This window comes from Phyllopteryx taeniolatus, chromosome 19, assembly GCF_024500385.1.
Source record: "Phyllopteryx taeniolatus isolate TA_2022b chromosome 19, UOR_Ptae_1.2, whole genome shotgun sequence".
In the NCBI taxonomy this organism is placed as follows: Eukaryota; Metazoa; Chordata; class Actinopteri; order Syngnathiformes; family Syngnathidae; genus Phyllopteryx; species Phyllopteryx taeniolatus.
In genome coordinates, this window is record NC_084520.1 from 12,449,065 (window position 1) to 12,464,839 (window position 15,775).

At 40.1% G+C, this 15,775-nt stretch overlaps 1 protein-coding gene across 2 annotated transcripts in view; it reads right to left on the reverse strand.

Moving 5' to 3' along the window:
- Positions 1 to 6,732, reverse strand: part of ntn2 (netrin 2) — a 48,929-nt gene extending 42,197 nt beyond the window's left edge. The window contains exon 1 of one of the 2 annotated variants that reach the window (XM_061756436.1): positions 6,594 to 6,732. The gene's annotated coding sequence lies outside the window, so the exon portion shown is untranslated. Of the gene's footprint in view, positions 1 to 4,465; positions 4,684 to 6,593 lie in introns of those variants that run through there. The other variant, XM_061756435.1, reaches the window with a different exon arrangement.
- Positions 6,733 to 15,775: the final 9,043 nt, after the last annotated feature.

Sequence of the window (15,775 nt, forward strand, 5' to 3'; positions counted from 1 at the left end):
TTTTTCCGAGAACCCTGTTATAATCCTAACGCAAATTAAACATAACTACCTAGTGTACCCAAAATTACCATAGCAACTAAAGCGTTGCCCATTTTCGAAGAACAAGTTGCGCTATGATGATAAGAAATTCATAGTTTTCAGAAAATAAAATGAAACTAAAGTTAGATTTTTTTTTTCAAGAAAACAGCCACAATCTTTATAAAAACAAAGATGTACATTATTTTGTAGTGTAAAAAGATGTATGTATTACGAGAACAAAGTTGTATATTTTCTCGAGAAAAAAAAAGTCATACTATTCAAGTCAAAGTTAAACAAGGGAAAATTTCATTGTTTTCATTTTTTAAGGGAATTTCAAAAACAACATTATTCTCATGGTGTTAAGCCTTTTATTCTGGAAAAGAAAAAGAAAAAAATAAGACTACATTCTCAAACAAATACTATATAACATATATCTATAATATATAGAATAGTTTAAGATTCAATCCGAGATGTTCACATGAACAAGGTGGTTGGTGGGCACACGCACACATGCTCCAGACCACAACCCCCCCCCCCCACACACACCCACACCCACACACACAGCCACAAACACCTGGAGGAAACGTGTGGCCGACACATGCATGCAGGCCAAGCGGGACGCGGGGAGCAGGCAGGATGAAGCATGCCGATATTTGCCCGCGCATCGTCTTCCCGCTGCCAGACACATCTTGAGTGTCACGCCGACGGACGGCAGGTATTTTAACACTTTAGCAGGCAAGGTGAGGGCATAAGCATGCACACCACACGCAAACACACACACACACACACACACAAGCACAACCACTTAAGTCAAGACTTTACTTTCACTTCTAACTTACAAGCCTATGAATGAGTTTCACATTCCAGTTCCATCCACTGCACTCCACACATGAAATATCATTTGGCCATCAATGTCTTGTTGGTTTTTTTTGTCCTCAAGGAACGAACAATTAGTCCATGTCGGATCAGCTTGTAACATACATCCTTGGAATTCACTAGTTAAAAAAGAAACAAACATCCAAACAGTGTTCTTTTTGTCGACTAAACTTTGATTTTTACCTCGTCCAAGGTTGGTTTCATCACTGTCTGTGACCAAGCAATTTGCATAAAAATGTGTAAAGAGGTGGTGTGCGGTCCAAGGAAGCCCAACATTGCATTCGGTGAAGCTCTCGACCAGAACATGCCTTCATTCCTCTGTGAAAAAATGAATGAATAGACACTGAACACAAATATAAACGCAACACTTTTGTTTTTGCTCCCATTTTTCAAGAGATTCAATAGATTTCAAAATGCCTTTTTCTCATATATTGTTCACAAATCTGGCTAAATCTTTGTTAGTGAGCACTTCCCCTTTGCCGAGATAAGCCACCCACCTCACACGGGTGCCGTATCAAGATGCTGATTAGACAGCATGATATTGCACTGGTATGCCCTGGGCTGCCCACAATAAAAGGCCACCCTAAAATGTGAAAACAAAAGTGTTGTGCTTATGTTTTTGGTCTGTGCTCAATTTAGTGTCATTCTAGTTTTCTATCCACTATGCGCCACACATGAACTATCTATCTATTAGCCATAACAGATGTATTTATTTATTATTATTTTTTTTTTTACATTCAAGGAACTAACAAATATTCCATGTCAGATCTAGTGCAGATGCAGATTAGTTATTTACAATAATAATAAAATCAAATCAAATCAAATAAACTGTACAAACAGGTGTTCTATTGTGGGCTAAGTTTGAATTTTTACCCCTACCAAGTTTATATTCATCACTGTTTGCGAGCCACCAATTTTCCATTTCGCTGTGAAATCTAAATGACAAACAAATCAGGTACAGGAAAGATTGTTCAGCCTTGGTAGAGGTCTGCGCACTAATAAATGTAATTCAAATTTGAATTCATATTTGTCCTTAAGGCTTACATTAAGGCAACATGTGACATAACAGTAACTAAAGAGCATCTTCAAGGCGTTCTCTGTTGAGTGAAAATAGACACGTTTGAATTTAAAGTTAGTGCTTAACATACTGTATTAAGAAAGGGTTAGGTAGCTGGTGGCTAGAATTGTGATTGTTCAGATAAAAAAAAAGATTGCCTATTTACTGTATGCAAAATGTGGGAGGAAAAAAATCAAGGTGTTAAGAAGTGGAAAGATAGTTTTAGGCATTAAAAATGAACAAACAACTGATTGCACGAGTGAGCCGTCGAAGCCAAAGAAGAAACAAAATTGGGCTGGTCCACGTTACTCAAACTGTTCCGATTGATCTGCTTCAGTTTTTGTGTTCTCCAAAATGCCAAATGCCAATGCAAGCACCCTTCTGACCCCCAGCACACATGCATACGCAACACAGTGACCAAAATCTGCAGAGTGTTGCCTTGGATTAGCTTGCACACATCATGTGGCTGCAGCTGCTCCTGGCTCTACTTTCTCCTGTTTTTGTTCATGGTAGAGACCCAGCGCACTGCAATTAAATAATGACGATTCATTGCCAAACACACACACACAAGTGATGCTTTGTGTTCAAACATTGCTCACATCCTTGACCGATTCAAATTCCGAGATTCCTTGGGTGGATTGAATCCAGTCGTTCGTGGTGAGAAGTAGGTCAAGTGGCTGACACTGTTTCAAGGGGCAATAGGTGCATACTTTAAGGCCATTGAAGCATTTAAGATAAGAAGAGCTGGACGGGACTGTCGCTTTCAGCTCCGGACTCGTTTGAGAGCAGACTGTGTGAGCTTCGAGGGGGTGGAGCTCATCGTTTGAGAGGGTTTGATATTACACTCAAGAGTTAATCGCTTAAAGCGCCGTAGAAAACACAAAACAGTCTCGAATGGAGGTACAATAGGAGTCAAGCAAGTCACACTAAAGGACTAGTTATTGGACTTTTTCCAGTACCCAAGATATACAGCTAAATTCCCAAGATTCAAACATGTTCATGGTACTAAAGCAGTGCATTTAAGGCACCAAGATATACCAATGCAAATACAATGATGTGCATTTTTTTGATAGTATAATGTCTGAATAAGGCACTGGTGTTAAACGTGTACTCTGATTTCATCTTCTGATTTTGCACATTCTATACAGTGGTCTAATTTGTCCATTTTTACTTCAACTTTAGTTCTATGTAGTAACGACATGTACACTATCATGAATAGGGGTACAGTGGCTCAATGCAGAATCGACACTAATATTCTTCATAAGGCTCATTATTAGCTAAAGAAAATGGACAGGTATGTAAACAAAAAACTTTACGATAATCAAGATAATGATGGCAGGATTTAATGCTAATGTGTAAATGTACATTTTTAAATTTGTCTTTATCTAATTTAATCACTTAGAGAAGTGATCTGAAAGTGTGGTACAAGTACCACTAGTGGTACACGAGCACCCTCTAGTGGTATGCGGAAGAACCGCTGCCCAAGTGCAGTTCAGTTGTATTTAACTTTTTTATACATTTTAATTCAATCTTTAAGAACTACGTCTATTAAAACATTTAATTAGGTCCAACTTTTTTCTGCAATACATTTTAATTGAATCATTATTAATCACTTTTATTTAAGCACAGTGTTTATGTCCAAACTGCATATGTTACAGCGGCTTACAATATTAAATATTATTATTATTATTTTTTTTTATGAACACTACTACGCCTACTATTTGAAAGCTGCTCATTATAGTGCTACTTGGAGAGCAAAGTACTTTTTTGGTGGTACTTGGTGTAAAACAAAAATCAAAATAGTAGAATTATTTGTTGGAAACATTCCATGTCGGCATGCACTTTAAAAAAATGAAATTGAGAATTAGTTTTTGGAATCATTAGCTGTACAAAACATTCTAAGTGAAATTCACTCAATTGAATTAAATCCACTTCACCTATATTACATTTATTTAATTCAAGATCATCTATAATAATTGCAATTACTTAAAATGTTGAGCTCCATGAACTCTCTGAAGTCTATATCTTCCATTACTTAGTTTTGTTCATATTTTTCAAATAAACTCAAGTTATTTACAGTGTAAAAACATCGGTGTCGCGTTTGCAATTTTACAATGTCATTTCTTGTGGAGAGAATGCTTTTCAGGTGGAGATGGAGTACGAGCTGGGAAAATATTGGGAGTGACACACGCATGTTGAAGGAAGAAGGCAGCCGAGCCGCGTTGCTTGCTTTGGCATGCACCCTTGGCTCGGAATCGCCCCTTAAGCTTCCACCTCCTCTCGCGCAGTTCATGCAGACTTCTTTCTGCTGCTACCCAACCCCCCCCCCCTCCCCAAATGCTGAGAATGACACCTGTCTGTGAATGTGCGCGCACTATACACAAGCTCAGCTTATAATAAGGTCCTGACAGCCACTGGCTTTATTTAAAACTAATTACAGGTTCATGTAACCTGTCATTTCCTACTGCATGCAAACACGCTTGCTGAAATAATAAATAATCATATTAAACTTACCGGGCAAGCCGTATTTGCTCCACAAATTAGCCTTTAGGATGTCCTTGAGTCAAAAACTGTCCCTTAAATCTCTCTCACAGGCGACTTTCTTGGTTTTGTTTTAGAGCGTTAAAGGGAACGGCGTGGCACGTGAAAATGTGGACCACCTCTCTCTCATGCGCACCTCGACCCAACTGAGAAGCGAGCAGTCTTCCATATGTTGTAAAGTGAGCCCGGAGTAGGCTACTCCCCATTCAAATCAAACACACATTTTCTCCAAGCATGTGTGCGGGAGAGGAGGGAGTGACGGGTGTGTGTGTGTGTGTGTGTGTGTATGTGTGTGCAAAGGGGAGGGGAACCAAATATTCCAATTACACACTACATGCATTTTGTCCGTGTTCAACTTGATTGCACACTAATTAAAGTGTTGCGAAGAAGCTACAACCCCCCCCCCCCCCGAAAAAAACCCACCCAAAACCAAAACGACCGATTGCATCAATCTCCTGTTTTCCCACCTCAAACGCCACACAACTGCTCTCACTTTTTACAACACATACCTCTGCAGCTTTTACGCACTCGTCCCTGACATATGGAGGTCGTAAGGAGAACTTAACATTGAACATGTTGATGGAGAGAAAGAAAGAGAGAGGGATTTTGTGATGATTGAGATGGCTGTTATTCATAATATATTTGTGTTTGTGCATTTCTAAGGCCAAATGACTTTATTTACTGCACTTCTATAGGAACTTTCGTTCATTTACATTGCATTTTGTTCAGGCACGTGGACACATAGACCCCAAGTGGTGATCAAGCACATGGATGAAAAAGCAATGAAAAAGTACACTTTTCCCTGCAGCCCATTATTGTCTTCATTCATCAATATTTGGAAAAATAAAAATGACCCTCTGTGTCATCAATTCCAATTATATATGCAATGAGACCCTCTAATGCTGAGGAGGCTCTCTGCAGATGATGGCGTGCGTGGTAAGATGTGATTAGAAAAATGTAACGAGAAGCCTGAACAGCTGATATTTATTGGGGGTTAATCAGAGGCACTTTAAATTGTGACAGTTGTGTGTGGACTCCGACTTAACATGAGTTTAATTGTGATTGTTTAATTCTGAACACCCACATCCCATTTATCCAAGTTGTTTATTTTTACTTCCCCTCTCTAATATAGATAGACTGTAATATTGTACATTGATTTAAATATATATTAATGCTTTTTCTTATTGCATGAATAATTTTGGCAATGGGTGCCCTTTTTTGGGCTTGAGCACTTGCCCTTCAAAATGTCTGCATATGCCCGGTTTTGTTGTAATATATGGGAAAACAAGAACTGTACACACAGTTAGGTGCACAAAACAGCTTTTCACTTTTTTTCCATGTTTCATCTGGACCTTCTAAGTCCTGGAAAAAGTGTTATATATAATCAGAGTAAATCTATTGCTTTTACACTTTTTATTTTTTTATTTTATTAGTTCAAAAGGTTACCTCGGAGTCCAATAATGAGCTCATAGTGTGGATTACACCCACTTCCCCGTATTTCTTGCCTACAGCATTAAAAATCCCTCTAAGCTGATCAACATTCCTGTTGAAGCCACTGTAGCATCCTCCGATGGGAACAGGGCCCTCATTGTGATTGGGCCGAGGGCTCGCCTTGTGTCATTCAAGCAGCCAATGGGTTCAAAGCGGCGGTCTAATTACAGACAGACTCCGCCCACACGTCTGGAGCCAATCAGCTGCTCATTAGTCAAGACTCCCAGCTGACTCGGACACGCCAATCACGCTCCCCTAAATTATTTGACACCCTTCAATCGGAAAATGTGTTGTGAAATGTCCCGGATGTGTTTTAAATTGCTAGCAATTTACGTTGTCATTACATTTGTCTCTTAATGTGTTGTAAAGCGGGCCTAAAATAACATAAATACATGAACATACGCTCAATTGATTGTTTCTTGCAACATGGAAAAAAAAAGGACAAATGACATGGTTGTCTCACGCGCCATGGAGTTAAAAAAAAAAAAAAAAACGCATTGGGAGAGACACAAAGGGACACGGCGGTTGCTTTATGTAAATCAACTCTTCAATTAGGCGTGAGAAAGGTCAAAGTGACTGTCACAAAAAGGAATGTCGAAGAAACACTCACATGGGATTCCAGCTTCTTACACTTGGAGCCCGAGTGAGTGAGTGGTGGTGGTGGTGGTCGTTGTTTTCCAAGATGGAAGACCCCCCACACAGTCAGACAATTCATGGCAGCTTCTGTGGATTTTTCCCCCCGCTTCTTCTTCTTCTTCTTCTTCCTTTTAGGCACCCCCATTGGCAGGCGTGTGTACTCACAAGCTACATTTACTCAAGTAACTTTTTGAATTAATTGTACTTGGCAGGGTAGTTTTAATGCAATATACATTTTACTGGAGTATTTTTTTTTTTTTGTTTTGCTCGCTATTTGTATTTTTTTTTTAAATAACGGAGGACGGAGTACAACAAAGAACAGCTACCGTATGTCCCCTGCCTAAAATGTCAGCATTTCAGCCTACAAGAACTTTCAAGAGGCATATTCTCGGTCTTGTTGGAATTATTTGAATTCTTTACACTTCACTTTTACTTGAGTTCTATTATTTTAAAGTAACAGTACTGTTACTTGAGTGTACATTTAGGCTTTTCTTCCACCTGTGCCCATTGCTGAGCTCGACAAGACCAGGAGTTGCTTTTCTTTTCAACGGGGAATGGACGCTCTCTGCTGGCCACACGTCTCAACAACTCTCACCTCCAAACTCACGTCATCAATGTAAAAAGAGAGATAAGCGACCCAAAACATTCCAAATTACATTTTTGGTCATTCATTATATCCCTAATTGAAATCAGACAGCCAAAGGCTTCCCATCATTGAAAAAAAATGAAGTTGGCATGATGTGAACGAACCAAATACTCACATTGAATAAAGATGGACCGATTTTTTTCATTATTAATAAATAAATACTTTTTAAATATTTTTCCCCATTTCATGCATATGACAATTTTGTTTTGTTCTTTTTAAGAGGTCAGCATCCATTAAAAAAAAATCATACATTTAATTTACATTCCATTGAATTTTCTCAACATTCTAATTTTTTCTTATCCTAATAATTTCTTGTATACATTTAGAAATAACGAGCATGAACTTGACTGATGTTTTGGAACTGGATGGTAACAGTGGTGAATTGCTGCGGGATAATTTTTGGGGGATTTGCTGTTAACATTTGATAAAAGACCATGGTGGTGAGAATTTAGCTTCTTTTCTTGGTGTCTACATGTGTGATCAAGCCATAAGGGGGGAAAAAAAACAACTAAACTGATTGCTATTGAATGCATGTGTACAGGTATGGTATTTGGACCCTTCATTTGTGTGGAATTCAGCATCATTATCTCAAAGTGCTGCCAGCTGCAAGCGCTTGGGAGTTCTTATTTGAACTCAATGTGTGGTTTCTGAAAATAGAGAACCAAGCGGCAACCTGGAAAAATATAACTAAAAGTTTGGTTCGACATACTGGATATTCCAGAGCAGCACTCACTGTCTTGCAGATTTGCAAATAAATAAATGAATGAAATCAAATCATGTCATTTGATTTTTCTAAATCAAATCTATCAGATGGTAATTCAGCTATTGTATCACATCAAACGAGGACAACTAATGTACGAAGCCAAAAAGAAACTACAAGACTACGGCAGTAGGAAAAACGACTTTCAGTATGTGAAAGTTTCAGTATGTGATATTTATATTGTAAATGTTTTTACTGCACGTTTAAAATTTACTAAAAGAAACAAAACAATGAGAGTCAGCCAGGTCATTATAAATTGAGGGGGAGAGGACTACAAGAAACTGATTTTTTGCAAATTGTATTCCATCCCTACTATTGTCAACATTGTGCTCTCAACAGCTGAGGACTGTGCAGGTTTTGGTCTGCAATTAATCTCACGATCTTTTTGGAGCTCCACGAGAAAGCGAGTCTTCGGCACTGCCGTCAGAAGTCTTAACATCACATTCAGAACGTCGACAGGAACGTTTGTTACTCGTTTCTTGGTCGAGTCCGGCCTCGTCTCTTGACCTCTTCCTGGATTGTCCCGGTAAAGGGTCTACCTCTGCCTCTAGTTCACTCAAGCAAGAGACCAACTCGCCTTCCTCTGAAGCCTCTTCCTCCTCAACCAAATCGCTGTTTCCGATGCCCCCATCCAGCTCATTGTTCAAGTCCACCTGAAGTCCTGACTTTTTCTCTCTCTTTGCATCTTGCGTGTTATCTCGTGACTTTTTCTCACATCCAGCAGTTGGAAGATCATCTTCATCAACATCTATGCCAGTACACTCGGAAAAGTTGTAATCAAACTCATGCCACCATCGGAATGCTTCCTCATCGATTTCCTCAACTTTCGATCTGACGTTTGCTATGGTCGGTAAAGGCAAAGGCAAAGGGGGCTCATCTACTTGCGCCGAAGCTTGGTTGACGCCAACTTCTACTTCATTGTCGTTGGCTACTTCCTCAACATCAGCATTGTCACTGCCTTCGTTATTCAGATCGTTGGCATTATTGTCATTATCTTCAACATTTCCTTGGATGATATCATAATCACGAATAGCCAAATCTTCTTCGCGTATACCCCGGAATTCAAACACAATTTCTTCAAATATATTGCCACATGAAAATGGCCATACCTGCCAAATGAAGCGGATCCATGCATACTGGTCATTAAGGTCATTAAAATAGTCCAGTTCGTCATTGTCAAGTATCAAATCACTGTCACTGTCTTCATTTTGGCTGTCGCCGTCTTCGTTGTTTTCACCACCGTCGCCGTCTCCGATATCGTTCTCACTGTCACTGTCTTCAGCTACGTCGTCATCATTGTCTTCAATATTGGCCTCGCGGTCATTGTCTTCTGTGTTTGGCTCATCGTCGACGTCTTCAAGATTGACCTCATCGTCATTGTTGTCACTTTCGTTAGGAGGTTGCCTTGGCACGGCCGCAATTATGAAGGAAATTTCATTACTGTGCAAGGAAATACAGAATCGACGAAATCTTAAATTTGGTTCCCCTCTACCCAAGTCCAGCGGAATACGGTAGCCTGCAACAAGTTCAAGATGCGTTAATGGCGTTATAACTATGCAACTGAAACTGAATCAGTTTTACCTAAATGGCAAAACAAATCTCAAGTACCAAAGCACCGGCCATCTCCCCGTCCTTCCATTTCGTCCAAAGGAATTCTAAATTAAAAAAAAATAATAATAATAATTGGCAAATAAATTCAATTACAATCTCGTCTATTGTTAAATACAGCACATTTGTTATCATATCAGGTTTAAGGACAAGATAAAACAAAATGCTTAACAGAAATAAAAATACTGACAATGAAAAGGGTGTCAATCATTTAGTTTCTTTGTGTTGTGACTGACTTACCTTAACTTCAGGGCACAGGTCTGTAAAATTGCAGTTTACAAAGCAATCTGAAGTTGGTGATATGAAGATTTCCTTCGCGGGCTTTAGTTGTTATCATGCTGAGTGAAATATATTCCTAATTTTGCTATCAATATGAAATTAGTAGTACATGTAACAGGACGTGGTTGTTTCTGTGTCACAGCAACATAGAACATGAAGTCAAAAGGCTTTGAACAAAACACTTCATGTCATCACACATGATTACATCATTGGGATGATGTATATATTTTGTGGGTGATGTCACTTTGAATGGTGGCCCATCAGCCATGAATTAAAAAAGAATACTTATAATTAAAGACATGCTTGCTTGGTGGTCAACTTTTGAATGAGGATGTGTATTGTGTACACACAAATGACAAAACACAGATTTGCATAGTGTCAGATCTATTTCAGATCACAATAACAGAGTGACCAAATCAATTTAAAAAAAATCACATTACACATATTGCTGCTGCCCAATGAAAAGCATGCATCTCCTAACCCTTTGATCCCAACAGAATGGAGGAATGCATGCTTTTAATTGGCTAGCAATGATATCTAACCTTTTCCCATTTAAATATTTGATAGATTAACTACATTTATCTGTAGTATGGTGTGATCGCCTTTAGCATCCGCTTTGGATGACATTTTTTTAATCCTGAAGTCATTGTCGCTCATTGTGACCGTTTCCATCCTTACTCAAGGTCTCATGAGATTGCGTTTGTGTCGGGTCTTCTTCTGCCTCTTGATCACTTTCTTGGGAAGTTGTTTCCTCCTGGAACCTGACTGTTTTCTGTTTGCTGTGAGAAAGATGGCTGCTTAAACTTAGCAGGGCCAGGTTGTCCCGCAGGCTTGATTTCAGAGGTTCAGCTTCAGCAGCGTCTGAGTCGGCACTATCAGAGCTGCTGTGGTGACATCCGTGCTTCACCTGGAAATCTTTCACACTTTCAAGTTGGAACAAGCTCTCCTTGGTTGGTGCTGGCCGAGGGTCATCCTCTGCCTCTTGGTCACTGCAACTAGCAGCAAATTCCTGGGAACCATTTACGGCGCAGTGAGAAGGAATAGAATTACATTTGCGTCTTTCAGAAAAGTCGGCTTGCCACCTTAACATTTTCTTCCCTTTAGGATCATGGGAATCCAGTTTTTCTTTCAATCCATTCCAGTCTTCTTCAGCTTCACTTCCATCACTGACATCATCAGGATTACGATGGTACCCCACCCGGAAACGTTTGCTGATTCTTGTTTCAGTTTCTTCTTCGTCGTCTTCTCCACACCTCTTCCTTGATGCTCCAGACACAGCGACCCCCTCAGTGTCTTCCACGTCCGTATCCGAACTGTTAGCGCAAAATTTGTGCAACCACTGCAGACGCTTGGTGCTCATCATCTCAAAGTGGTGTCCGGTCTCGTCTCTTGACATGCGGCTGGACGGTCCAGGCTGTGGGTCTTCATCAGAAGACACTCCTTCTTTCTCAGACATATAACTAGTTCTGATGCTTTGAGAAAGCTCGCAGTCATGTACGAGGATTTCAGGAAAGTCATTGCAGAGTCCTAATGTTGTTTCATCTGAATCCAAGTCATCTCTTGAACTTTTGTGAGAACCACGAGCCAGAGAGTTTTCTTCAGGATTGTCTTGGTCTGTGATTTTCTCAGAGCTGTTATTGTCACATCCGTGGCACCACTGGAAACGCTTGCTGCTTCCTCTTTCAATCTGGTGTTTGGCTTTACCTCTCAAACTCTTCCTGAACGGCACGAGCGGTGGTTCGTGCTCTGTCTCTTGTTCGAGAAAGTCTTTTAACCTCTCCTCAGAATCAGATACTTCTTCAGCAGGATCACTGTTCATGATGCTTTGAGCAAGGTCGTCCGTACATTTAGCTATTGCGGAAAACTCTCCCGAGGATTTTGATTCCATTTCTCCATTCTCCTCTTTCGAATCCAAGCTTTGGTTTGATCCACCAAGTAGAGGATTTACTTCATAAATATCAAAGTCTGTGCTACTGTCAGAACCTCTCTGATGAAGGCCGTGCCACCACGGGGAATGCCTGTCGCGCCTCGTTCCGTCTTCATCCTCGTCCTCATCTTCAGACCCCTGCCAGGATGGTCCCGGCCGAGGTTCTGTGTTGCTATCAGAGGTATCATCTACAGTGGACGACCTCCTTATACGCTCACTGATTCTAACTTCATCATATTCGTGATCGTTTCTAGAATGGTCCTGTGATTGCTCAGACAAAGGCTCTACTGCTTCCATACGCTGATTGGCTTCCATTTGAAGCTCAACAACAGCATAATGTGGTTGATTGACAATTGCATTGTCAACATTCTGTCCATTAAGGACATTATTGTCTTCCATATTCACATTATTGATATGAATTGGATTATTATTCTGATTATTGTCATCCAGATCCCATTGCTCGGGCTCATTCACAAAGATGATCTCTTGATTAACAATAAAATCGAGGACGGCAATGAACTCCATGTTTGGTTCATCGTTTGGTGGGCGGAGACCTCTTGGTAATGGCAAACGGACACCTGCGACAACATTGTCATATATGTATTATTACTATTGCAGTTCATACAAAAATCAGTTTGAAATCAAAAGTCAAACAACTTACTATTTGGACCATTGTGCCATCCGTCCCCTTGTCCATCCATTTTGCCTAAAAGACATCCATAAATTAGTTGTATTACAATTTCACATACTTTGAAATTTGGCACTTTTGCAATTATAACCTCAGTCCTTTTATCATAGCAAGATGAGCGCTGATTTGTAATGTAGGTCAGGTCGGTGGTTAATTCAGTATGTTTGTTGTCATCTTTCAACTTGTCAACATTTTTAACTAAGCTTCAACTGAACTTTCTGGCCGTTTCCCCCCGCTTGTTACAAGTAAGAGTTGATCTCTCACGGCACATTACAGCAGCTGGGTATCATTGTTTGAAATGATTAATTGAGTGGAGGCTTACCTTTTATCAGGGAATTGGTGTGTAAAATAGCAGCTTAATTTCTGCAATATTTGAGTCCTGATCATGCTGACCTGAATTAAACGTGTTGTGACATCAAAGTAAACTCTGCTATCACAGGTGGAGAGCGTTTCATTGTCGTGTCCATGCAAAGACATGCATTTCAAACAAAAGATGATGGGGGGAAAAAATGCTCCTCCAGCAGTGCATGGAGAAACAACAGTTGTGGCTTTGTGTCATGGCAACATGTATCTACAAATTTAATAGGACGTGCTTTGACCAAAGCACTTGATGACATTGCACGTGATTACATCATTGTGATGATACGTAATATTTGATGTGATGTCGCTTTCGTTGCAGCGGCCATGCCGAGATATCCGACCGAGGAAGCTGTGAGAGATCATTTGGTGTGAAATTATCCAATGTGACTTTAATGGTTCAAAAAGTATTTACAACAAATAATGTATTATTGTTCATTTGCAGTGCTTTGAAGAAGTATCTGCTCCCTCCTTAAATTTGTATGTTTTTGGCGGATAGTTTGCCCACTTTGATGTGTAAGATCTTCAAACATCATATATATATATATATATATATATATATATGAGATAACCCAATATAAAAAAAAAATTTTCAAATGGTGATTTATTTTGGATATATTTAGGAGAAAAAAAAATATTCAAACCTACCTGACTGTGAAAAGTAATTGCCCCCTCAACCTAATGACGGGTTGCGGCACCCTCAGCATCAACAACTGAAATCAAGGATTTTCTATAGCTGGCAATGAGTCTTTCTCATATCTGTGGAGAGATATGGCCCACTCTTCCTTGCAGAATTGTTTGAATTAAGCAACGGGGGGCATTGAGCAAGAACAGTCCTTTTTAAGGTCAGACCACAGCATTTCAATCAGATGAAAGTCCGGACTTTGACTAGCCCACTGCAAAAGCTTTTTTTGTTTTAGTTTTTCTCAAGCCATTCAGAAATTGATTGCTGTGTTCTGGATCGTTGTCCTGCTGCAGAACCCAAGAACCTTTCAGCTTGAGATCACCAAATGATGGTCGAACATTCTCCTTTTGGATTTTATGGTAGAGAGCAGAATTAACGGTTCCATCAATCATAGCAAGTCGTCCAGGTGCTGAAGTAGAAGCAGCCCCAGACCATCACACTACCACTACCATGTTTGACTGTTGGCATATTTTTTTTTCTAAAATACCGTTATTCCCTATGTAACAAGACACACACACACACACCTTCAAACAAGTTCAACTTTTGTCTCATCTATCTATCTATCTATCTATCTATCTATACCGGGTGTTTGAAAAGTCACTCCCTATTTTTAGGTACTTGTAATTTATTTCTGTACTATAATTCTTACAAGAAATGAACATGAGAAGAAAGTGTGAAGCATTGAGTTTTATTGAAAATTCGATATGGGCGCCAGCATGAGCCACCGGTTTTTCAAGCCGCCTGGGAACCGCATTAACTGATTTCACACGAAACTCTTGTGGGATGGAAGACATAACTTCTCGTATTCGTCCTTCAAATTCTTCCAGAGTCGTTGGTTTGGTAGAATTGACTTGCTCCTTTAATCATGGAACATACACAAAAAAAATGAGAAAACTATTACAACATATGAATAAATATTTTAAAATAGTTACTTTTCAATCACCCAGTGTGTGTATGTATATATATATATATATATATATATATATATATATTTATATATATATATACATATATCCATCCATCCATTTTCTGAGCCGCTTCTCCTCACTAGGGTCGCGAGCGTGCCGGAGCCTATCCCAGCTATCTACGGGCGAGAGGCGGGGTACACCCTGTACTGGTTGCCAGCCAATCGCAGGGCACATACAAACAGACAACCATTCGCACTCACAGTCACACCTACGGGCAATTTAGAGTCACCAATTAATGCATGTTTTTGGGATGTGGGAGGAAACCGGAGTGCCCGGAGAAAACCCACGCAAGCACGGGGATGGATGGATGGATGGATGGATGGATGGATGGATATATATATATATATTATGCACTGCCAAGTCTTGGGAGTCATTCAGATTTTTTTTGTTCTGTTTTTGGAAAAATAAGACAAACCTGTATATTCTTTTTTGGTCAGCAGTGGTTTTCATCTTGGAATGCTGCCATGGATGCCGTGTGTGCCCAGTCTCTTCTTTATTTCAAAGTCATGAACACTGACCTTGATAGAGGCACAGGAAACCTGCAGTTCTTAGATGTTGTCCTGGGTTCCTTTAAGACCTCTTGGAAGAGTCACCGCTGTGCTCTTGGGGTAATTTTTGTAGGCCGGCCACTCCTGAGAAGGTTCACCGCTGTTCCATGCTTTGTCCATTTGCGGATAATGGCTCTCACTATGGTTCGCTGGAGTCCTAAAGCTTTATATCTGACTTTGTAACCCTTTCTAGAATGATGGATGTCAGTTAGCAGAAGAAGGTACAATTAACCTGTGTACTCATTATTATTTAAGTTTATAAGTATGTATACTTTTCGTGCCACTTTTGATTGGTGGTGTACTGTGGGTTCCCCCCCCCCCCCCGTCTCCCTTCTATCCATTTTTAAAACCCGCTCAAAAACCCATTTGTATTCCTTGGCTTTTAACACAATGTGAGAATCATTTTTAAAAAATTTGAACCGCAAACATATTTCCGCTTAAAGCTTCTGGCAGTTGGAATATATCCCACCAGGCGGTAGCGAAACGAGGCCCTCTAAATTGGCCACACCTGCGCAGAACCCCCAGTCTGCCAAGCCGGATTTCTTTTTTCCCCTTGTCCCCTCCTACCTCCGCCTTTCTCACTGTGAAACGCGCGCACTCATGGCTGACAACGAGGCACTCTAAAGCGTCCACGGTAGCGGACTATCCGAAGGGAAGATGCATTTTATCGGGTTGTAGGCATGGCTAAAT